The 25,186-nt window shown below is 36.0% G+C and overlaps 1 protein-coding gene and 1 long non-coding RNA gene across 2 annotated transcripts in view; both read right to left on the minus strand.

Moving 5' to 3' along the window:
• LOC144960115 (uncharacterized) overlaps positions 1–25,186 on the minus strand; it is a 212,949-nt gene that overhangs the window by 49,284 nt on the left and 138,479 nt on the right. The window lies entirely within an intron of this gene.
• LOC144960037 (uncharacterized) overlaps positions 4,621–25,186 on the minus strand; it is a 69,350-nt gene continuing 48,784 nt past the window's right edge. Inside the window, exon 5 of the long non-coding RNA XR_013642747.1 lies at positions 4,621–4,726. This is a non-coding gene — a long non-coding RNA (uncharacterized LOC144960037). The remainder of the gene's footprint in view (positions 4,727–25,186) is intronic.

Here is a 25,186-nt window from a genome sequence, read left to right on the forward strand (position 1 = left end):
ATACATTACATACATAGGTTTGTGATGAAAAGAAATCGACATAAATCAATAATTCTAAATGGTACTAACCTTTTTTAAGCCAACTGCATCATAAATAGGGTTCGAATCGGACACAAAAATTTTGACAACAAAGTGACAAACTTTTGCAGTCGTCACAAAGGAATTCTCTTTCTATAATAAGCGATCACGTGATAAATTAAGGTCTAGGTCTAATCTTCTTCTTCTTCTTCTTCTTCTTCTAGGTTCCATGCCTGGTCCAGGCTTCGGATACTGCATGAATTATCTCTCTCCATTCCTCCCTGTCTCTTGCTCTTTCAAACAGCTCTTGGATTGTTAGGTTGGTGAAGCCCTTCAGTTGGTCTATGAGTGTTTTTCTTTGTCTCCCCCAAACGCGTTTACCAGGTATTTTTCCACAACTTGCCAGGTATTCATTCTTATCTTTCCTTACTATGTGTCAGAAAAAGGATAGTTGTCGATCCGCTATTAAGGGCATTAGTTTCCTTTGTTGGTATGTTTGTATTAGCACTTCTTCGTTCGTTTTGTGTGCAGTATACGATATTCTCTGTATCCTTCTCAAACACCACATTTCAAAAGCTTCAATGTTCTTTTGTGTTTCTGTATTTGTAGTAACAAGATATGAAGTGAGTAGAAAAGTGCCAGAAGACAATAGAGAATAAAAAAAATTTTTCGCGGCGGTGGTGGGGTTTGAACCTGCGACCTTATTGGTACGACAACTCCGCCTGGCAGGTGAGAGCGTGGCTCTACCGTGTGAGCTATCCACGAACACAAAAATATTCGTTTCAAACAGTCCAGCTTTCGCATCCGTATAACAAGATTGGCCACACGTAGCACTTCAACACTCGGAATCTAATCCCGAACGACATCAGTTTGTTTTTCAAAATGTTTCCGAGGTCCATAAAGGCCTGTTTGGATTGAGTTATTCTTGCTCGTATGTCTCGGTTACATCTTCCATCTGTTGTCACTATTGAACCCAGGTATTTAAAACTTTCTACGTTGGTAAGTTGCTCGCCGTTAATCGTTATATTGCAGGTGTTGTTGTTTTCGGGGTTTTTCTGTATTACCATGCATTCCGTTTTGGTGATATGCACTTCCATTCCCTTGGCTTCACTATCTACTACCACTTTTTCAACAATCTTTTGAAGTTGGATTTCTGAAGTTGCAATGAGTACCGTATCGTCTGCGTATCTTATATTATTTATGTTGTGACCTCCTACTTTTATTCCCTCCATATTAGTTATGCCCCTCATGATTGTTTCTTGGTATAGATTAAACAGATCTGGTGAGGCAACACACCCTTGATGGACTCCTTTCTTAATAGGAATGGAATTTCCTGTAGAGTTTCCGATTTTGATAGATGCCTGCTGGGTGTAGTATAATGTTTGCATGAGTCTGAGGTCTTTCTCATCAGCGCCAATGGAGTGCAGTTGTTTTAGTATTTCTTCGTGGCGTACTCTATCAAAAGCTTTTTTGTAGTCGACAAAACAGAGGTATAGTGGGGTCTGAACCTGTCAGGTCTAATACTAAGCACTAAATTATGATCTGCTGAAACACTCTATTTTACATGGCTTTCAACAAAGGGCCTGATGATAACCCCCACCCCTACCCCCACCCCCACCCCATACATCACCCACTATGTGCGAGACTGTCTATCTGTCTTTGTAAGCTGCCCTGGCTAATCCTGGTCTGAGTGCTAGTAAATGAAGCATTGTCCCCCTATCCGCCTCCCCCCGACCTCCCCTCTACGAAACCCGCAGACACCCTTCAAAACCCGACAAAATCCGACAAATCTAGTGGAAGTAGGTAGCAGTGGGGAGTGAACCTGGGACTCAGGGAAATGTACACCAGTCGGGAACCTGAGCCTATTGTGATTGGCGGCTTTCGGCGGGTTTCGTATAAAAAGCAATAATTACTTTTTTTTACTGAAACCGCCGGAGCACGACAATGTCCGACAAAGTTATGGGAACTAGGCAACAGTGGAGACAGAACCTTGGATGAGGGAGGTATACACCAGTGGGGAGTGAACCTGGGACTATGGGAAAAGGGTATTAGTTGAAAATTAACCGAGACTATGGGAGATGGATACCAGTGGGATTTGAGGCCGGACTATGGGAGTTGGGTACCAGAGGAGAATTAACCTGACACTATAGGAGGGGGCACCGTTGAAGAATAAACCTGGGATTCAGGGAAGTGCACACCACTGGGAGTGAACCTGGGACTATGTAAAAAGGATATCAGTGGGAAATTAGTAATTCTCACTGAACTGCATTAACCAGACTATAAACGTTCAAGGTTACAAGTAGTTTTGTTACTTTGTCCGTTTTATTCCCGGATGGCATTATTGTGAGTTTCTTAGACAAGCGCACAGCATCTATAGGGACAATTTGGACTTTCTTATCATCATCATCATCATCATCATCATCATCATCATCATGATCATCATCATCACAATCATCATCATCATCACCATCATCATCATCATCATCATCATCATCATCATCATCATCACCATCATCACCATCATCATCATCATCATCATAATTTATCATCATCATCATCATCATCATCATCATCATCATCATCATCATCATCATCATCATCATCATCATCATCATCATCATTGCTTTTTTTACGAAACCCCCTGAAATCCGTCGATAACCAAAGACTCAGGTTCACTCCCCACAGGTGTACACTTCCCTGAGTCTTAGGTTCATTCCCCACAGTTGTCTACTTCCAATAACTTTGCCGGATATTGTTGGGTTTCGGCGGGTTTCAGCGGGTTTCGTAAAAAAGCAATAATAACCCAGTCCCAGGTTCACTCCCCAAAGGTGTACACTTCCCTGAGTCTCAGGTTCACTCCCCATTGCTACCTACTTCCCATAACTTTGTCGGGTTTCGGCGGGTTTCGGCGGGTTTCGTAAAAAAGAACCATCCCAAAAAATCACTTTCTCATTTTCTCATATACGCAATACAAAATCTCAGCTTCTCGGTTTCAATTTTATCGGCAAGTCCAATGATACGCTTACAGGTACTGAGTCGCGATACCAGTCGACAATAGTTGCATTTTAGAAGACGCCATTGTTGTTGATGTGGAGTCAGATGAGGAGAGTGCACCATTGGACCAGTTTCCACCCATACCACAATAGTAGCTATCAAGGTCCTACATTATCGGCAAGTCCAATGATACGATTACAGGTACTTAATCTCGATACCAGTCGACAATAGTTGCATTTTAGAAGACGCCATTGTTGTTGATGTGGAGTCAGATGAGGAGAGTGCACCATTGGACCAGTTTCCACCCATACCACAATAGTAGCTATCAAGGTCTTACACTGTCGTGCTCAGCAACTTCACGAGGACAATTCATTATTTGACATCCTTGCCAGTGTTGAGGAAACGGCACATAAAATATTCTTTGCCTTCAGAGACAGACCACAGTAACAGACTTAGTTAAATAAAGTCATCATCATCATTGCCTTTTTCACCCTTGGTCAGGGTATAGGCCACAGACAAACAGTTTTCATCCTTATCTATCCTGAGCTAACTTTTTTTTTATCTCATTCCATGTCTTACCACTACTCTGTATGTCAGCTTCTTTAATTCTTCTCCATGTTCGTCATGGCTTCCCCTTGATCTTCTGCCCTGATGGTTCCAGTCAATTCTTTCTTTGTTATAGTGGAGTCATTCTTTCTAAGCGTGTGTCCAATCCACCTCCATCGTCTTCTTCCTATTTCCTCTCCCACTGGTTTCTGCTGTGTTCTTTTCCATTCTTCTTCATTTAAAAAAAAATTCTATCAATCCATTTTATTCTGAGAAGCTTACGCATGCACCTCTTTACAAAAATTAAATAAAGTGAACCGTAATAAATTTTAAAATCGTCCCTTTTAAAGGCCACCAAATCATCAATATTGACTTCCCTTCTTATTATCCCGCCTTTTCTCATAATATGTTCCCCATTCAATCTTATAAATGCCAGATAAATCGACATCACACTTATATCGACATTTTACCACGGTCCCGAAGATGTCGATATGTCCGATCTCGACTGTTTCGTGATTATATATATATATATATATATATATATATATATATATATATATATATATATATATATATATATATATATATATATTTATGAGTGTTGGTGGGTACTTGTAGCTACGAAAGTGCTCGATAATGGTGGTTAGAGCTAATATATAATGTAAATTTTCACTCACATTTTTTGCCGAGACGACTCGTTTCTGTGTTTTTCCTTTAGTTCACATTTCTTCAGCGAATGGATTATGCCGACTGAAGAAGTGTGAACTAAAGGAAAAACACAGAAACGAGTCGTCTCGGCAAAAAATGTGAGTGAAAATTTACATTATATATATATATATATATATATTATATATATATATATATATATATATATATATATATACAACGAATAGTAATTCACGCATTTGGCACCCGGAAAATATTGTCGACGAAATATTAAAAAGGAAGACACTAACCCCTCCCCCCCCACCCCCACCCAAACAAAAAAAAAAGAAAGAAAAAATAAAGATGAATAAATTTAAAAAACCAAACACAAAAACGAAAACAAAAAAACAAACGTCAGATCATTTTAAATCAGGTTTATTAAGCAGGACAACACAAATGAAACATGTCTCCACCCTTGTCAGGAATTCAATGATGGGTCACGGTGTCCAGCTCCATTGTGCATCTGAAAAATATAAGAAGATAAAAAGGAAGTTATAATACTTTGCAGTAGTCGAGATGATTAAAATAAAAATATGAACATTTATAAACAAAAATTCGTTTTGACCGGTTAACGACCGTTCTCCAGGAAATTCAAGTATTCAAAAATTTCCCAGACAACTTGTCCTTCAAATATCGACCGATTTAAATTACCCTCGTCTCAACAAATAACTCTCAAACCTGGGACTTCACGACACATTTCAGCAGGCGGGCTAGTTAGATTAACACGCACTAATCTGATTCCTTGTACATATTTAAACTCGTCATAAAAAACTGTGAAAACTTTTAGAATGTAAATTGAAAACAAGTAAACAACAACGACAGAAATAGAACAAATGGACAAAGTCATGTTTGAATTCCAACACCCCTGTGTCTGAATTGGAATAAGCGGGTGTCCGAATTAAAAAAAAAACCAAACTGGGTGTCTAAATTGGAACAATTGGCGTCTGAATTACAAGTGTTGATTTAGTGGCAAACGTTTATAATATATATTTTAATACACTAGTGGAGGACCAGCAATAATTGCGGGGAAATACAGGCTATTAGGCGTTAAACTGAGTGCTTTCAATTTCCTCTCCGGTCTGTCTTGCCCTCCATATAACCTTTCCTCTCAGTCGGTATTGTAATAAAGTAATAGTAATAGTAGGTAACATTTATAACTGACCCCTTTCAAGGGAAATAACTATTACGATACTGTTTGAAAATTTGAAAAATGAATTATGTCCCTTGTTTTATTAATAAGGATGTTATAGTTGTAAACAACCAATGGCTGACTGAGTGTTATGGATCCTAACCAAGAACCGATTAAAAATCTCAAGCTACCTCAATGGCGACGAGCAATCGGAGCTAAACAGCTATTTTAGATTAACATAGAGCAGCTAGCACCAACAGGGAATAGTGTATGTTATGCTAAAATGGCTTTTTTTTGGCCAAATTGAAGAATTTATACTTCCAATGGCCCATTCAGTGAATATTTAGAGAGAATTATTTTTTATTTATTATGAAGCCAACGAAGTAACAACTGACAGTAAAAAGAGAACAATTTTGCTAACAGCTATTGGAGCTAAACAGTTCAGGTTGCTGAAGGATCTGGCTGCACCCAAAATACCAGTGGGAAATTAATATGCCGATCTATGTTGCTTACTACAAGAGCATCATGAGCCAAGTCAACAATTTTTTTTCAGAGGGCGATATTTGATTTAAAAATACGTCAAGACAATGAAAGCACCCCTGACTTGTTGCAGCAATTAGACACTTAAGTGAGCATTGTCACTTCGGAGAAACACTCGAAGAACGATTACTGGAATCTGTCCAGAGGAATGGGCTAAAAAGTCATTTTTCTTCACGTGCGCGACGTGGTGAGCGAATTTCAGGTCAAAAACAAAAACATCAACTATCGGTACACAGAAAGGCTAATGGTAAACGACTCAGTGGAAAATCATTAGCCTACTCCAACGGATAAAAAAGTAACGACAATTTTAAATGTGTATACTTTCTTTTGATCACAAGTTTATATGTTCCCAGGACAGTACCCCCTTATATTTAACATTTAAACTTAAGATGTGTAAATAATTTAATGAATGTTAATCAAAATGATAAATAAGACTGATCCAGATAAAGACTTTCATTTTTAAATATAAAAAATGAGCTTGTACATAGCGCAATATCCAGAAACGTGCTCAAAGCGATTTACAAGGGCTCCCTGGAAAGCAACAACTCTTAACATGTAGGACGAGACAGAACGCCTGTTAGGCGACATTATATATTTTTTTTTGGGGGGGGGGGGGAACATAGACAGCGCTTTTAACAGCCAGGGACTTATTTTACACCTGAGTACGATGAGAGAATGTGAATAAAAATCTTTCTCCAAGAACTCAACTATGCGCCAAGCTATCCTCGAACCCGGACATTCTGATCCGAAAGCGAGTGTCATACCACTAGACCACATAGCCCCAATATATCTATTTATGCTAAATCACCGTGCTATTTATAGTTCAAGGCTTTAGAAATATATTTTTTTTTTGGGGGGGGGGGGGGTTAAAATAAACAAAATCAAAGAGAGGTAATCCTTTATGCGATGGTGACATGGGTGACAGTGTTAGTTAGGTAAATGAGAAATATCCGTAATTACGGAATAATAATGGCCATTCTTAACAGGCACTCGTCTACCTTAGTCAATATACTGCTGTATTGTGGAAATTATCTAGATTGAGACAAATATTTTGAGTCATCATATTTGCTCAGTTCCAAAGGGCGGCCAAATTGTGGCAAATATTAAGGTCAAATGTCAAATTAAGTTTTGAATGTCGGTTGCGCTAAGTTTACCGCATAGGAAATCCCGCGACTTCGATCGGATGTCTTATATTTGGCCCAAACGAGTTTACTACGTCTTCCGTGCCATCACCTATATTTATCGCCATGACAATACCTTCTCATTAATGGACTTTTCCACCATCCCGATGACGAAATTTAGTAAAAGAGTCATAATTATGGACATTAATAACCATTTAAACCAATGGACAATAGAATTACCCATAATTTAAGAAGAGTTTGCAGTTTACATTAACAATTATTGTTATAGGAAACGGCAGATATGGGATGTAATAATACAGTTTTGACCAATATTCAATGTTTTGTAACCTCGAAGATAGGCCACACAAATCGGGCTGGCCCTCGGTCCGAAAATCAAATGCAGGTCAAAAACTGTATAATTAATAGTAAAAACAAAATTGTACTTTGAGTGACTGTTACGTTTTATTGAGGAGAATGAGTATTATTTTAAAATTAACTGTTTATAGGACTCTTAAAAAATATAATGAAGACTAAGTGAACAGGAAACTAAGAACTTTAATTAATCCGTTAACAAGTATTGATGATAGAGCATATTTGCATTCCAGTGCCGGCATTCAAGGACCAGAACTCACACACACACACACACACACACACACACACACACACACATACGTACTTTAGTGTGAATCGGTGTGGTGTCTTATTACATAGATAATTATAATCTGCGTACAACAACATTAACAATAATAAACATGTCGCTTTTCTGACCATTTTAACTTTAACATTTCTTTTGGCATCACGTTCAACAAGACAAATTACTGTCTTGATTAGGTGGGTTACATTGTGCCTGAATTTAACAATGATTTGAACTTCGAAATAAAAATGGCGCTTACCTGATTTTACTTTTGATCAGAATGTGATGATTGAAAGAGGGAGGGAGAGAGAGAGAGAGAGAGAGAGAGAGAGAGAGAGAGAGAGAGAGAGAAAGAGAGAGAGAGAGTGACAGAGAGACAGAGAAAGAGAAAGAGAGTGAAAATAGATATTATTATTATTATTATTATTATTATTATTATTATTATTATTATTATTATTATTTTATTATTGTTATTATCATTAGTAGTAGTAGTAGTAGTAGTAGTAGTAGTAGTAGTAGTAGTAGTAGTAGTAGTAGTACTAGTAGTAGTAGTAGTAGTAGTAGTAGTAGTAGTAGTAGTAGTAGTAGTAGTAGTACTAGTAGTAGTAGTAGTAGTAGTAGTAGTAGTAGTAGTAGTAGTAGTAGTAGTAGTAGTAGTAGTAGTAGTTGTAGTAGTAGCAGCAGCAGCAACAGCAGTAGTAGTAGAAGTAGTAGTAGTAGTAGTAGTAGTAGTAGTAGTAGTAGTAGTAGTAGTAGTAGTAGTAGTAGTAACCATGTCATGTTGTATGGTCAAAGAGAGATAATTATTTTTAAACCTACTCCCCTAAAACGTATAGAATTATCTTTAACCTTAGGTCAAGGGCCTCGCGCAAGGAGTTGATATAGATAAGATAGTTCAGATCTAATTCTCGAATGTCTGGACGTCTCAATTAGTACAGATGGAGGTTGTATGATATACCATTGAAATAGAAATCATATTTCTATTTAAATGTTCGTACGTAAGATTGTTGTCCAGGTATTGTATGTATGGAAAATAAAATTGTGCTATTTTTAGAGCCCATATACATTCACTAAACGTTCTCAGAGCGCTTTACAAGAGGTGACTGGCCAACATCAACACTTAACAAGCAGAACGGTACAGGAATCCGATATTACAATGTTTTCAGACAAAGACTACGCTGTGAACAGCAAGGTTCCCATTTTACAGTTGTATTCGGTGAGAGAATATGAGTAAAGATTCTTTTCCAAGGACTCAGCTATGGGCTAAACGAGGCTCGAACCCAGAACCGATCCGAAAGCGAGTGTTATACCACAAGACCACATCACCGCACATATTGTAATAAATTGCATGTTTAATTGTTTTTAAACCGTTGTGATTATCATTCAATAAAAATAGATAAGCACGTTCATCCCATCTACTCCTATATTCCTTTGGTGTGTCACATATTGAAGTTGAGAAATTCTCTCTCTCTCTCTCTCTATCTATCTCTCTTTCTCTTCTCTCTCTCTATCTCTCTCTCTGCCTCTATCCCTCTTTGCTTGCCGCATTTTGATACTGTGAGCCATGAGATATCTATCTATGATTACTTTTTATTTTACAGGCCCTATTTGTCTGGCAACAGTGATGACATTATTGGTATTGATGATGGGAACTACGTTGATATTCATATTGATAATGGCAAGAATGCTGATAATATTGTTATTATTGGCAATAGCGTTGATATTAGTATTGATGGTGGTAACCGTATTGGTATTTTTGATTGCAACAGTGTTATTGATATTGATGAAAATATAATAAATGATATAGATAATAATAATAAATATAACAGTATGATAAATGATAGTGGGTTTTGAGTTCTGGGATAACTATAGATAATAATAGTGCGGTGCCATTAAGCGTAAAATATATGAAAGACTATAATTGATTGATACTCACCCCCTGTTAGTCACAGATGGATGGGAGAGTATAACAAAAATAATAAGTTACACCTTGAAGTAAATATAGTTAAATTATTACTTTTTTAATCACTTGTATAGAAAGACGAAAACTTGGTGTTTTTTTATAGCACAAGATACCGTACGCGTGCTCAAAGCTTTTTGTTAATGTGTCCCGAGTCATCAGCTTCATTTAAAAAGAAGGAGAGATATGAGGCCAGTTAGGGGATATTACAATATTTAGAGATATACACAAACGTTGTTAACGGCCAGGTATTCATTTTACACCTTAGTTAGGTGAGAGAATGTGAGTAATGATTTTTCTTAAGGTCTCAACCATTTAATTTGCTGAACGAGGTTCGAACCCAGAACCTTCCGATTCGAAAACGAGTGTTATACGACAACACCACAAAACAGTACAAATCATATTGAAGTACGTACATGTTTAATTGTTGTGAAACCGTTGTGATTATCATTCTTTTAAAATAGATTAACATGTTTATCCAATCTACTCATATATTCCTTAGGTGTTTTCACTTACGGAAGTTGAGCCATCCTCTCTCTCTCTCTCTCTCTCTCTCTCTCTCTCTCTCTCTCTCTCTGTCTATCTCTCTCTAATGCTCAGTCCTTATCACATTTTGATATTGTGAGCAATGAGACATTTATATAAGTTTCCTATTTACCAAACAGGCCCTTCTTATCTAGAAACAGTGTTGATATTTGCATTGATGATGAAAACTGTGTTGATATGGGTATTGATGATGGCAACTGTGTTGATATGGGTATCGATGATGGCAAGAATGCTGATATACTATTGATGGCAACAGTATTGATATTAGTATTGATGGTGGTAACCGTGATGATTTGGTATTGTTGATTGCAAAAGTATTGTTGGTTTTGATGGAAACAATATCATTGATATTAAGAATAAATATAACAGAATGGCTACTGTTCTTGGGTTTTGAATTCTGGGATATCTATAGATAATAGTGCCGGTGCCATTAAGTGTAAAGGAAATAATAGACTATAATTGATTGATACTTACAACCTGTTAGTCACACATAGATGTGAGAAAGTAGCAAAAAGAAAAAAAAAAGGATTACGCCTTTCAGTAAATATAGTCAAATTATAAAATTTTTGAATCAATTGTATAAAAAGAAAAAAAAATCTTGATTTTTGTAAAGCGCAATATACACTAAACTTGCTCAAAGCGCTTTACAATGTGTCTCCAGTAATGAGATTCACTTAACAAGTAGGACGAGACATGACACCAGCTAGGGGATAATACAATATTGTCAGACACAGTTGACTGATGCCAGGAACTCATTTTGCACCTGAGTTCAGGGAGAGAATATGAGTAAAGATTCTCCCAAGGACATAACTATTGGCTGAACGAACCCAGAACCATCCGATCCGAAAACGATTGTCTCATGACAAGACCACGTAGCCGAACGAATCGTATTAAATTACATGTTTAATTGCTTTAACATCGTTGTCATCCCATCTAATCCTATATTCCATTTGGAAGTTGAGCCATTCTCTCTCTCTCTCTCTCTCTCTCTCTCTCTCTCTCTCTCTCTCTCTCTATATATATATATATATATATATATATATATATATATATTATGCCTCTCTCTCTCTCTCTCTCTCTCTCTCTCTCTCTCTCACTCTCTCTCTCTCTCTCTCTCTCTGTCTGTTTGTCTGTCTCTGTCTATCTATCTCTATCCCTCTTTGCTTATCATATTTTTATATTGTGAGGCATTAGCCATCTGTCTGAGGTGCCTTTTTATTTTTACAGCGCCTATCTGTCTGTCAAAAATTGATGATATTTGTATTGATGATAGCAAGAATGCTGATATTGTTATTGGTGATGACAAGAATGCTGATATTGGTATTGGTGATAGCAAGAATGATGTTATTGTTATTGATGGAAACAGTGTTGGTATAAGGAGGGATGGTGGTAAACGTGATGGTATTGGTATTGTTCATTGCAACAGTGTTATTGGTATTGATGAAAACATAATTGATATAGATATAAATGTATCAGTATGCGTATTCATGTTCGGTTTTGAATTCTGGGATAACGATACATAATAGTCTTGGTGCCATGAAATGTAAAATAAATGAAAGAATGTAATTGGTTGATACTTACAGTCTGTTAGTCACACATGGATTGCAGAAAATAATTTAAAAAAAGAAAACGCCTTTCAATAAATATAGTTAAATTATTGTTATTATTTGAATCAATCCGAAAACGAGTGTCATACCTAAAAAACCATATAGCCGCAAACGTATTAAATTACATGTTTAATTGTTTTTAATAATAACAATAATAATAATAATAATAATAATAATAATAATAATAATAATAATAATAATAATAATATAATAATAATAATAATAATAACAACAGATCTTTATTGTCCATAAATATGCAATTTGTCATTTAATTACACTTTTATAACGTTAAATCATAACTGTAACATGGAACATATATTTCACTCCTCCTTTTTTCTTCTCTCTCTCTTTCTCTCCTCATTCTCTCTCTCTCTCTCTCCTTCTCTCTCTCCTCTCTCTCTCTCTTCTTTATTTCTTTCACACGTGCGATATACACAACATTAAACATATTCATTTCGTTTCAAGTTGTTACAATTGTGGCAATTCGACACCAAGAATTATCATCAAATCAATTGTAGTTAATCTACATTAAATAAATTAATCAGTTAATAAAGATTCCACACAGTGAATAAATGGAAACATAAGACTATCCACTGAGCCGAAGCTCAATGTAACAGTGTCAGCCATGTTGTCCGGAAGACTTTAACTTAAGACTATAAAAGTAACATTCAAAGAACAACTGTGTCAGATTTAGAAGTTTAAAATCGATGTGTTGTTTTACAGAGACGAAGATCAAGATGGCTCGACAAACATAAATGGTACAGACGCTGTGCTTTGCTTCCAGTTCACCTCACTATGGTGGTGGATTTCTCATAAATAAAAACTGCAGGGATTTGACTAGTGACGAATGGAATGTTTCGGACAGAATATGTGTTCTTGAGCTTAAGTGTAAGATCAATTCAAGGAACCAGAATAACAATAACAAAGACGATCACGGTAAGAAGACGTTCACTATCTTAATCGTAAATGTTTACGCACCAACAAGTCAACGCGCAAAACAATACCCAGAGGAAACTGATAAATTTTACAAAGACCTAGACGATACACTGACCAAAATAGGAAACAAATCAATATTAATAATTGCTGGAGATTTTAATGCCAAAGTAGGAAAACGTCTCGACAGTGACACACTATGTTTAGGATCATACTCAAAAGGAAAACGTAACGATAACGGAGAAAAATTAGTGCAGTTCTGTGAACAGAGAAAACTTTTCATAACAAACAGTGCTTTCAACCACCCATCAAGACACCAGACAACATGGGTAGGACAAAGGAAAGACCAAACCCAAGACAAAATGATAACAATACACAACCAAATAGACTATATCATATGTCGACACCGCCATAAACACTACTCAACCAACTCGCGATCATACGGTGGTACACTGCTAACATCCGATCACAAACTTGTAAAAACGAATTTCAACATAAATGTGTACAGACAACGAAGACAGAAAGGTAAAACGGCAGTCAAAATAAACACGGCAAAAATAGTAAATGAGCGAGAATGTCGCATTCATTACCAATACGAACTTAACTCAAGTCTATGGAAAATAAAGCAAAACAGAAATCCAAACAATGAATGGAAAGAGACGCAAGCGGCAATGAATATGCGGGGGAAGAAAGTGCAGGCTCAATTAATACAACTAAGAACAAACCAAATCGAACGTCTAACACTGCTATTACCGATCTATCGCGGCAACAAAAAGAACTTATGATCAGGATACAAAACACGAAAGACTCGGAAGAAATAATAAACCTGAAAACGGAACGAAACAAAATACTGCATTCAATTCGATCACTTACAATAAAACACAGAAACGAGGAATTAGACAAAAAAGTGGAAGACATAGAAAAGTCCAAAAATAACGCATCGTCTATGTTCAAAGCGACGGAATCTCTGAACCGAAAACCATTCGAGAACCCAAAACTACAGGATAAAGTTGGCAAACAGCCAACAAATCCCAACGATATCCTTGACATTATAACTGACCACTTCCAGCAGAAATTTCACAAACAAGTCTCACAAATATCGCCCTTCTCAGGAAAGCCTAGAGACCTAAACAACCGCATTACAACAACTGAAGTTAGAAACAGCATAAAGTGCCTAAACAATAACAGATCCCCAGCGAAGATGAAATTCCCGCTGAATTGCTGAAATGCGGTACCCTCTCCCTGGATCTGAGCATTGCAAACATAATGAACAAAACATTCTCAACACACAAAGACTGGGACATAAACAGCGGTGTCCTAATTACAATACAAAAACCAGGAAAAACGAAAGGACCCGTAAACAACCTGCGCCCAATAACATTACTGAATACCATAAGAAAAACACTGTCAACTATTGTCCTCAATAGAATTAGACCGAAAATAGAAAAATATCTATCACATAGCCAAAGCGGGTTTCGCCAAGGCCGAAGCACATCGGACGTTGTATGGACACATAAATGGTTGGCAGCAAAGGCACTCAAAGAAAACATATCCATAACAATAACCGGAATCGATATGTCCGCAGCCTTTGATACGATCGACAGAGGAAAACTTTTGGAGATATTAACAGAAATAGTAGACGAAGACGAGCTCAGAATAATCCGATTTCTCCTCAGCAACACAAAGATACAACCAAGGATATACGGGGCCACAAAACAGACGCAGTTCGAAAGTAACATCGGGACCCCCCAAGGAGATAGTCTGAGCCCGATTCTGTTCACAATATACTTAGAACACGCTCTGAAAGAAGTTCGAAAAGTCATTCCAAAACCAACGACTCATATTGAGAATGCAATCCCTAGAGAAATCGCCTATGCAGATGATGTCGATTTTATTGGATCAACACCAGCAAATATAGACATCATACAAAATACCCTCATGAAATATAACCTCCAAGTCAATGCCAATAAAACCGAATTTACAACAATATCGAGGAACAAAGAGGAATGGAAAAGAACAAAGAAAGTCGGCTCACTAATTGGAGACACCGAGGATGTACAAAGAAGAAAACAGCTATCAAACGCCGCACTCAGTAAACTCACCAATGTATGGATTAGAGGTGACAAAATAAAGAGGAAAATCAAACTGAAACTGTACCATGCTCTTGTAAAACCGGTACTTCTGTATAACTGCGGCACTTGGGCGTTGACAAAATCCGAAGAAGAACATCTGGATGTCTTCCATCGCACACACCTAAGAAGGGTACTGGACATCAAATACCCAAAAAAGATCTCAAATCAATCACTCTATAAGATCACAAAAGAAAGACCAATCTCCCTTGACATTTTACAACAACGATGGCAACTTTTCGGTCACATACTACGCAGGGACAAAAACATACCAGCTAACCAAGCCATGTCGGGATACTTCCAAAAAACACGGGAACCTTTTCAGAGGAAGACCGATCACAACACTCCCTGTGATCCTAAACAAAAACCTCACAACACTTGTACAAAGCATTAGTCTCATAACGGCAGGGGACCTTGAAAATCTGAGAACCCTAGCAGAGGACCGGCAATATTGGAGACACCTCACACAGGAAATACTGGAAACAGCCAAGTCAAGTAAGTCATGTCAATCAGTTAATCAGTCAACAAATCAATCCTTGGTTTTTCTGTCCCATATGAAATATTCTAAATTTCTATTGCTGATGGAAAGAACGTTGATTTATACTTGTTAGTTCTACGTCTAATCTGACAAAACCTTCTCCCAGATGGTAAAAGGCTAAATTCATGGTATAAAATATGTTTTTTATTGCTGTTAATTGAGAAAGCTTTCCTTTCTATTGCTTTTCCATGAATACTTTCTACTCCATCAAGAGGATGGTTTATTTTTTTTGATGCCTCTTTGTTATATCTTGAAATTTTTGATTTATCTTTAAGTCGGCATCCGCCAAACCATATGGTGCAGCGAAACGCAATTACACTTTTAATCAATGAGTCATAAACGCTTAACATAGTTTTCTTCCTTACTTGAAGCCGTTGTAATTATCATTCTATTTAACTAGATTAAAATGTTCATCCCATCCACTCATATATTCCTCAGATATGTTCACTTACGGAAGTTGAGCCATCCACTCTCTCTTTCTCTCTCTCTCTCTCTCTATCTATCTTTATCTCTCTGTCTCTCTCTGTCTGTCTATCTATGTCTATCCCACTTTGTTTACCACATTTTAATATTGTGAGCCATGATACATTTATCTAAGGTTCCTTTTTATTTTACATGCCCTTTTTGCCTTGCAAAAGTGATGATATTGGTATTGATGATATTAACTGTATTGATATTGGTATTGATGATGGGAAGAATGCTGATATTGGTATTGATGGCAACAGTGTTAATATTAGTATTGATGGTGGTAACCGTGTTGGTATTGGTATTGTTGATTGCAACATTATCATTTGTTTTGATGGAAACAAAATTAATGATATAAACAAAATTAAATATAACAGTATGTCTATTTATATTGGGTTTTAAATTCTAGGATAACTATAGATAATAGTGTCGGTCATTAAGCATACAATAAATGAAAAACTATAATTGGCGTATACTTACTTTCTTTTAGTCACATGTGGATGGGTGAAAGTAACAAAAAATAAAAATTACGCCTTTTATTAAATTATGATGATTTGAATTAATTATATAAAAACACAAAAACTTGATCTTTTGTATAGCGCACTATACACTAATCGTGCTCAAAGTGCTTTACAATGTGTTCCCTGTCAAAAGCTTCACTTAACAAGTAGGACGAGACATGACGCCAGTGAAGGAATATTATATTTTCAGACACAGATTATGGACTCAACGGCCAGGTACCCATTTGACACCTGAGTTCAGTGCGAGAATTTGAGTAATAATTCTCTCCAAAGGACTCGAATATTTGCCGAAAGAGAAACAAAAACCCATAACCCTTCCAAAGGAGTGTCATACCAAAAGACCACATAGCCGCACAAATCGTATCAAAATCCATGTTTAATTTTTTAAAATCGTTGTGGTTCTCATTCTATTAAAATATATTTACACGTTCATCCCATTTATCTTATATTCCGTGCATGCGTTCATTTACGGAAGTTGAGCCACCCTCTCTCTCTCTCCCTCTCTCTCTCTCTCTCTCTCACTCTATTTATCTATCTATATATCTATCTATCTATCTATCTATCTATCTATCTATCTATCTATCTATCTATCTATCTATCTATCTATCTATCTGTCTTTCTCACACTTTGTCTCTGTCTACCTATCTCTATACCTCTTTGCCTACCCCATTTTGATATTGCGAACCATGAGACATCTGATTATGGTTAATTTTAAAAATAAAATTACAGCGCCTATTTGTCTGTCAACAATGATAACATTGGTATTGATTATAGCAACTGTGTTGAAATTGTTATTGGTGATATAAACTCTTTTGATATAGATCAGAATAAATATAACAGTATGTCTATTTATATTGGGTTTTAAATTCTGGGATAACTATAGATAATAGTGTCGGCCATTAAGCATACAATAAATGAAAGACTATAATTGGTTGATACTTACTGTCTTTTAGTCACATGTGGAGTGGTGAAAGTAATAAAAAAAAAGATTACGTCTTTCAGAAAGAGTAAATTATTATTATTAAATGGGAATGTATAAAAGCACACCAAAACATGATCGTTTATATAGCGCAATATACAGTAAACGTGCCCAAAGCTTTTTACAATGTGTCCCCAGTCATCAGCTTCACTTAAGAAGTAGGACGAGACACGACGCCAGTTAGGGATGGTCACAATATTTTCAGACACAGACAACGCTGTTAACGGCCAGATACCTATTTTACACCCGAATTCGGTGAGATTAACACATGGATGGCAGAAAGTCAGAAACAAAAGATTACGACTTTCAGTAAATGTAGTCAATTTATTATTTTATGCATCATTTGTAAATAAACACAAATACTTGATCTTTTGCATAGCGCAATATACACGAAACATGCTCAATGCATTTTAGAATGTGTCCCCAGTCGTCAGTTACACTGAACAAGCAGTGCGAGATATGACGCGAGTTAAGGGATATTATAATATATTAAGACACAAACAACGCTGTTAACGATCGGTACTCATTGTAATCTGAGTTTGGTGATTGAATGTGGGTAAAGATTTTTCCCCAAGGATTCAACTGTTTGCTGAAGAAGAATTGAACCCATAATATTCCGATCCCAAAACGATTGTCATACCACTAGAAAATATAGCCGCAAGGATCGTATTAAATAACATGTTTAATTGTCTTAAAACGATGGTGATTCTCATTCTATTAAAAATGATTAACATGTTCATCCAATCTACTCCTATATTCCTTAGTTGTGTTCACATACGGATGTTGAGCCCTCCACTCTCTGTCCCTCTATCTATCTCTCTCTCTCTCTCTCTCTCTCTCTCTCCTCTCTCTCTCTCTTCTATCTCTCTCTTTTTTCTCTCTCTCTCTCTCTCTCTCTTCTCCTCTCTCCTCTCTCTCTCTCTCCTCTCTCTCTCACTATTTATATTGTCCTCAATTCCCTTTGCATATGCACACATTTTGATATTGTGAGCCCAACATTATTTAAGGTGGCCATTTATTTTTACAGGCCCTACAACGTGTTGATATTGGTATTGATGATGGCAACTGTGTTGATATTGGTATTGATGATTGCAACTGTGTTGATATTGGTATTGATGATGGCAACTGTGTTGATATTGATATTGATGATGGCAACTGTGTTGATATTGGTATTGATGATGGCAACTGTGTTGATATTGGTATTGATGATAGCAACTGTGTTGATATTGGTATTGATGATGGCAACTGTGTTGATATTGGTATTGATGATGGCAACTGTGTTGATATTGGTATTGATGATGGCAACTGTGTTGATATTGGTATTGATGATGGCAACTGTGTTGATATTGGTATTGATGATTGCAACTGTGTTGATATTGGTATTGATGATGGCAACTGTGTTGATATTGGTATTGATGATGGCAACTGTGTTGATATTGGTATTGATGATGGCAACTGTGTTGATATTGGTATTGATGATTGCAACAGTATTATTGGTTTAGATGGACACCAAATAATTGATATAGATAAGAATAAATATAGCAGTATGACTATTGTTCTCGGGTTTTGAATTCTGGGATAACTATAGATAATAGTGTAGGTATCATTAAACGTAAAGTAAACGAAAGACTATAATTGATTGATACTCACCCCCTGTTAGTCACACATGGATGGGAGAAAGTAACGAAGAATTTACACCTTTCAGTAAATATAGTTTGATTATCATTATTTGCATCAATTTTATAAAAACACAAAAAAATGATCTTTTGTACAGAGCAATATTCAGAAAACACGGTCAAAGCTCTTTACAATGTATCCTCAGTGATCAGTTTCACTTAACAAATATGACAAAACATGACGCCAGTTAGGGGATGCTACAACCTGTTCAGCTACATACAACGCTATTAACGGTCAGATACTCATTTTACACCTGGGTTCGGTAAGAGAATTTGATTAAAGATTCTTCCCAAAGGACTCAACTATTTGCTAAACCAGTCTTGAGCCCAGAACCTTCCGATCCAAAAATGAGTGTCATACAACAAGACCACATTGTACATGTCTACTTGTTTTTAAACCGTTGTGATTCTCATTGTATTATAATAGATTAACATGTTCATGCCATCAACTCTAATATACCTTAGGTCTGTTCACTTACAGAAGTTGAGCCATCCACTCTCTCTTTCGCTCTCTCTCTCTCTCATTCTCTCTCTCCCTCTCTATCTATCTATCTATCTATCTATCTATCTATCTATCTATCTATCTATCTATCTATCTATCGGTCTATGTAACTCTCTCTCTCTCTCTACCTATCTATGTAACTTTCTCTCTCTCTCTCTCTCTCTCTCTATCTCTCTCTATCTATCTCTCTGTATCTATCTCTATCCCTCTTTGCCCACCACATTTTGATGATATTGTAAGGCATGGGACATCTATCTAAGGTTCCTTATTTTTACAGGCCCTATGCTTCTGACAACAGTGATAACATTGGTATTGATGATGTCAAGACTGCTGATATTGGTATTGATGGCAACAGTCACAGTGTTGAAATAGATATTGATGGTGGTAACTGTGTTAGTATTGGTATTGTTGATTGCATTAGTGCTATTGGTTGTGATAAAAAAGAAAATAAATGATATACATATAAGATTACATATAACAGTACGAATATTCATAATGAGTTTTACATCCTGGGATAAATATAGATAAATTCGTCGGTGCCATGAAGCGTAAAATAAATGAAAGACTATAGTTGATTGATACTTAGAACCTGTTAGTAACACATTGATGGAAGAAAGTAACATAAAGAAAAAGATTTCGCTTTACAGTAAATATAATCAAATTATTATTTTTTTGAATCAATTGTATAAAAATACAAAAACGTGATGTTTTGTATAGCGCAATTTACACTATGCATGCTCAATGCGCTTTAGAATTTGTCCCCAGTCATCAACTTCACCTAAAAATTTGGACGAATTATGACGCCAGTTAGGAGATATAATATTTTCAGACCCAGACAAAGTTGTTAACGGACAGTTACTCATTTTAACCTAAGTTTGGTAAGAGGAATTGAGTAAATATCTTTCTCAAGGACTCAACTGTTTGCTGAACAAGAATTGAACCCAAAACCTTCCGCTCCGAAAAAGAGTGTCATACCACGAGACCACACAGCCACACAAATGGTAAGAAATTACATGTTTAATCGTCGTAGAACCGTAGTGATTTTCATTGTATTATAATAGATTAAAATGGTCATCCCACGTACTCCTATAGTCCTTATGTGTGTTTGTTTACGGAAGTTGAGTCATCCTCTCTCTCTCTCTCTCTCTCTCTCTCTCTCTCTCTCTCTCTCTCTCTCTCTCTCTCTCTGTGTGTGTGTTTGTATGTGTGTGTGTCGATTTATCTCTATTCCTCTTTGCTTACCACTTTATATATTGTGAGCCAAGAAACATCTATCTAAGGTTCCTTTTTATTTTACAGGACCCAGTTGTCTGGCAACAGTGATGATATTGGTATTAATGATGGCAATTGTATTGATATTGGTATTAATTATGGCAATTGTGTTGATATTGGTGTTGACGGTTGCAAGAATGCTGTTATTGGTATTGATGGCAACAGTGTTGATTTTAATATTTTAGTATTTAGTATTTTAACCGTGTTGTTATTTGTATTGTTGATTGCAACCGTGTTATTGGTATTGGTGAAAAGAAAATTGATATAGATCAGAATAAATATAACAGTACGTCTATATATATTGGGTTTTGAATTCTGGGATAACTATAGATAATCGAAGTGGTTATTCAGTATCAGATACTGAAGATTGCAAAACCACTATTCAGTATCCATAAGAAACTCTTTTTTGTCGAGAGAGTGAAAAGTGAGACAATATCGGTGGCAATGTAAACAAACTGCTGACCTACTTCCAGATTGAACACGTGCAGTTACTGACAGCCCGATTTGTTCGTAACAAAAGTTGTCAAAATATTTTTATCGTTTCTTTTTAATTTCTGCTATTGTGCATTTGACATAATTTATAATATCAAAATAAGAGTGGTATTCGAATAAAAAAGTAAGAGTGACATTCAAATAAAACAAAGTAATGTCTAAATAGACATGATTAAATGTCTCCAGAAGTGTAGTGACTATGTCGCTTGGTGGTTAAGCTGTTTAACTCTGAACTCAAAGGTGGAGGATTCAAATCCCAATAGGGGTGCTTATTTAAATTAATTTTTTTTCAACATTTTTAAAAATTCCGTCTATCTATTACTGTTTTTTATACTTATATTTTTATCATTTTATTTACTTGTTATAATAATAATAATAATAATAATAATAATAATAATAATAATAATAATAATAATAATAATAATAATAATAATAATAATAATAATAATAATAATAATAATAATAATAATAATAATAATAATAACAATAATAATAACAATAATAATAATAATAATAATAATAATAATAATAATAATAATAATAATAATAATAATAATAATAATAATAATAATAATAATAATAATAATAATAATATAATAATAATAATAATAGTAGTAGTAGGCATCCTTCCGTCTCAAGAGACGATGGTTTGCGCCCTGTATGGCTTTAGTCTCATAAGTCTTGTTGAGAGCAACGACGGGTGTGACCAATCCTTGCATGGCAGTCTCTACCGCAGTTGTTGCACACATAGTTTGACTGTGTGTTTGGTATTTGGATCTGCTGCCTCTCTTTTCCTCCTTGCTCTCCTCTCCTCAAACTTCATCTTTCTCCTCTCCTCACCTCTCTTCACTCCCTCCATCACCGCATATCTCCAGCCGTTGCGGTCGTCAGCATGCGACTCCCAGGTGTTTGAGTCGATGCCTGTCAATTTCATGTCTCGTTTGCAGACATCATAGAAGCGCAGAGCTGGACGGCCAGTTGGTCGCCGTCCAGAAGCTAGTTCACCGTACATGATGTCTTTGGGTATGCGTCCATCGTCCATCCTGTGTACGTGACCAAGCCATCGCAAACGTCGCTGGCAGAGCATGAGATGCATACTGAGGGAGTTCGCTCTTTCTAGCACTGCATTGTTAGTGAGTCTGTCCTGCCACCTGATGCCGAGAATTCGTCGTAGACAGCGAATGTGGAAGTTTTCCAGGCGGTTCTCCTGTCTGGCATATGTTGTCCAGGATTCACTGCCATACAGTAGGCTACTGAGTACACATGCCAGGTATACTCTGAGTTTGGTATTCAAAGTGAGTTGGTTGTTGGTCCACAGTCTCTTGCTCAGTTGTGCCATGACAGCGGCAGCTTTGGCGATGCGCTTGTCTTATTCTGCATCAAGTGAGAGGTTGCTGGTGATGGTTGTGCCCAGGTATGTGAAGTAATCAGTGACTTCTAGCTCCTCGTCAATGTAAATTGCTGGTATAGAGGGGACATCCTGACACATTACATTTGTTTTCTTGATGCTGATTGTCAGCCCGAATTCCCTGCATGCGTGGGAAAACCTGTCCATCAGCCGCTGGAGGTCTTCCTCGGTATGCGCGCGTAGAGCTGCATCATCTGCAAATAGCATTTCCCTTATGAGGACTGTGCGAACCTTGGTCTTTGTAATAATAATAATAATAATAATAATAATAATAATAATAATAATAATAATAATAATAATAATAATAATAATAATAATGATAATAATAATAACAATAATAATAAAATAATAATAATAATAATAATAATAATAATAATAATAATAATAATAATAATAATAATAATAATGATAATAATAATAACAATAATAAAATAATAATAATAATAATAATAATAATAATAATAATAATAATAATAATAATAATAATAATAATAATAATAATAATAATAATAATAATAATAATAATAATAATAATAATAATAATAAAAATAATAGTAAAGATGATAATAATAATAGTAGCCATGAGACGACTATTTTTACTGGCCTTTTTTTCTGGCATCAGTGATGACATTTGTGTTGATTATGGCAACTGTGTTGATATAGGTATTGATGATGGCAAGAATACTGATATTGGGATAGATGACAACAGCGTTGATACCAGTATTGATGGTGGTAACCGTGTTGGTATTGGTATTTTTGATTGCATCAGTATTATTGGTTTTCATTGAAACAAAATAATTGGTTTAGATAAGAATAAATATACAGTATGGTTATTGATATTGGGTTTGAATTCTGGAATAACTATAGATATTAGTGTCGGCCTTTAAGCGTATAATACATGAAAGACTATAATTGGTTCATACTTACAGTCTTTTAGTTACACATGGATGGCAGAAAGTAATAAAAAGTAAAAGATTACGCCTTTCAGTAAATATAGTTACAATGTGTACCCGGTCATCTTCTTCAATTAACACGTAAGACGAGACATGACGCCAGTTAATGGATAATGCAATAATTTCCGTCACAGATAACGCTGTTATCAGCAGGGTAAACATTTCACACCTGACTTCGTTGCGAGAATGTGAGTAAAGATTCTTTCCCAATGACTCTACTATTGGCTGAACAAAGTTCGAAGCCAGAACCTTCCGATCCGAAAACGAGTGTCATACCAGAAGAAGACATAGCCGCACAACTCGTATTAAATACCACGTTTAATGGTTTTAAACGGTTTGATTATCGTTCTATTAAAATAGATTAACATATTCATCCCATGTGCACCTTAGATGTGTTCACTTACGGAGGTTGAGTCATCCACTCTCTATTTTTCCCTCTTTATCTTTCTCTCTCTATCTCTCTCTGTCTCTCTCTCTCTTTCTCTCTCTGTCGCTTTCTTTATATCTCTATTCCACTTTTCTACTGCATTTTAATATTGTGAGCCATGAGACATTTATCCAAGGTTCATTTTTATTTTACAGTCCTTTTTTGTGTGACAACAGTGATGATATTGGTATTGATGATGGCAACGGTGTTGAATTTGGTGTTGGTGGAGGCATGAATGCTGATATTTGTAAAGATGGCAACACCGTTGATATTAGTATTGATGGTGGTAACCGATTATGATACTACAAGACCACATGGCCGCACAAATCGTAATACTTTATATGTTTACTTGTTTTTAAACCGTCCTTTATCTCTCTCACTCTGTCTATCTCTCTCTCTCTATCTATCTATTTATCTATTCATCCATCCATCTATCTATCTATCTATCTATCTATCTATCTATCTATCTATCTACATATCTATCTATCTATCTTTATCACTCTTTGCTTACCACATTTTGATATTGTGAGCCATGAGACGACTATTTTTACTGGCCTTTTTGTCTGTCATCAGTGATGACATTGGTGTTGATTATGGCAACTGTGTTGATATAGGTATTGATGATGGCAAGAATACTAGGTTCGTTGAGAGAATGTGAGTAAAAATTGTTTCCCAAGGACTCAACTATTTGTTGAACGAGGCTCGAACCCAGAACTTTCCGATCCGAAAACAAGTATCATACGACAAGAACACATAGCCGCACAAATCGTATTATATTTCATGTTTAATTGTTTTAAAACCGTTGTGATTCTTATTCAATAAAAATAGATTGCCACGTTCATCTCATTTCCACTCTCTCTCTCTCTCTCTCTCTCTCTCTCTTTCTCTCTCTCTCTTTCTCTAACTCTCTCTCTCTTTCTCTCCCTCTCTCTCTCTCTCTCTCTCTCTCTCTCTCTCTCTATCATCATTATCATCATCATCATCATCATCATTGCCTTTTTCACCCTGGGTCAGGGTATAGGCCACAGTCAAACAGTTTTCATCCATCTCTATCCTGAGCTAACTTTTTTTTTATCTCATTCCATGTCTTA

The sequence above is a fragment of the Berghia stephanieae genome, chromosome 14, assembly GCF_034508935.2.
Source record: "Berghia stephanieae isolate SIO BIC M18660-M18661 chromosome 14, UCSD_Bste_1.3, whole genome shotgun sequence".
Taxonomy (NCBI): domain Eukaryota; kingdom Metazoa; phylum Mollusca; class Gastropoda; order Nudibranchia; family Aeolidiidae; genus Berghia; species Berghia stephanieae.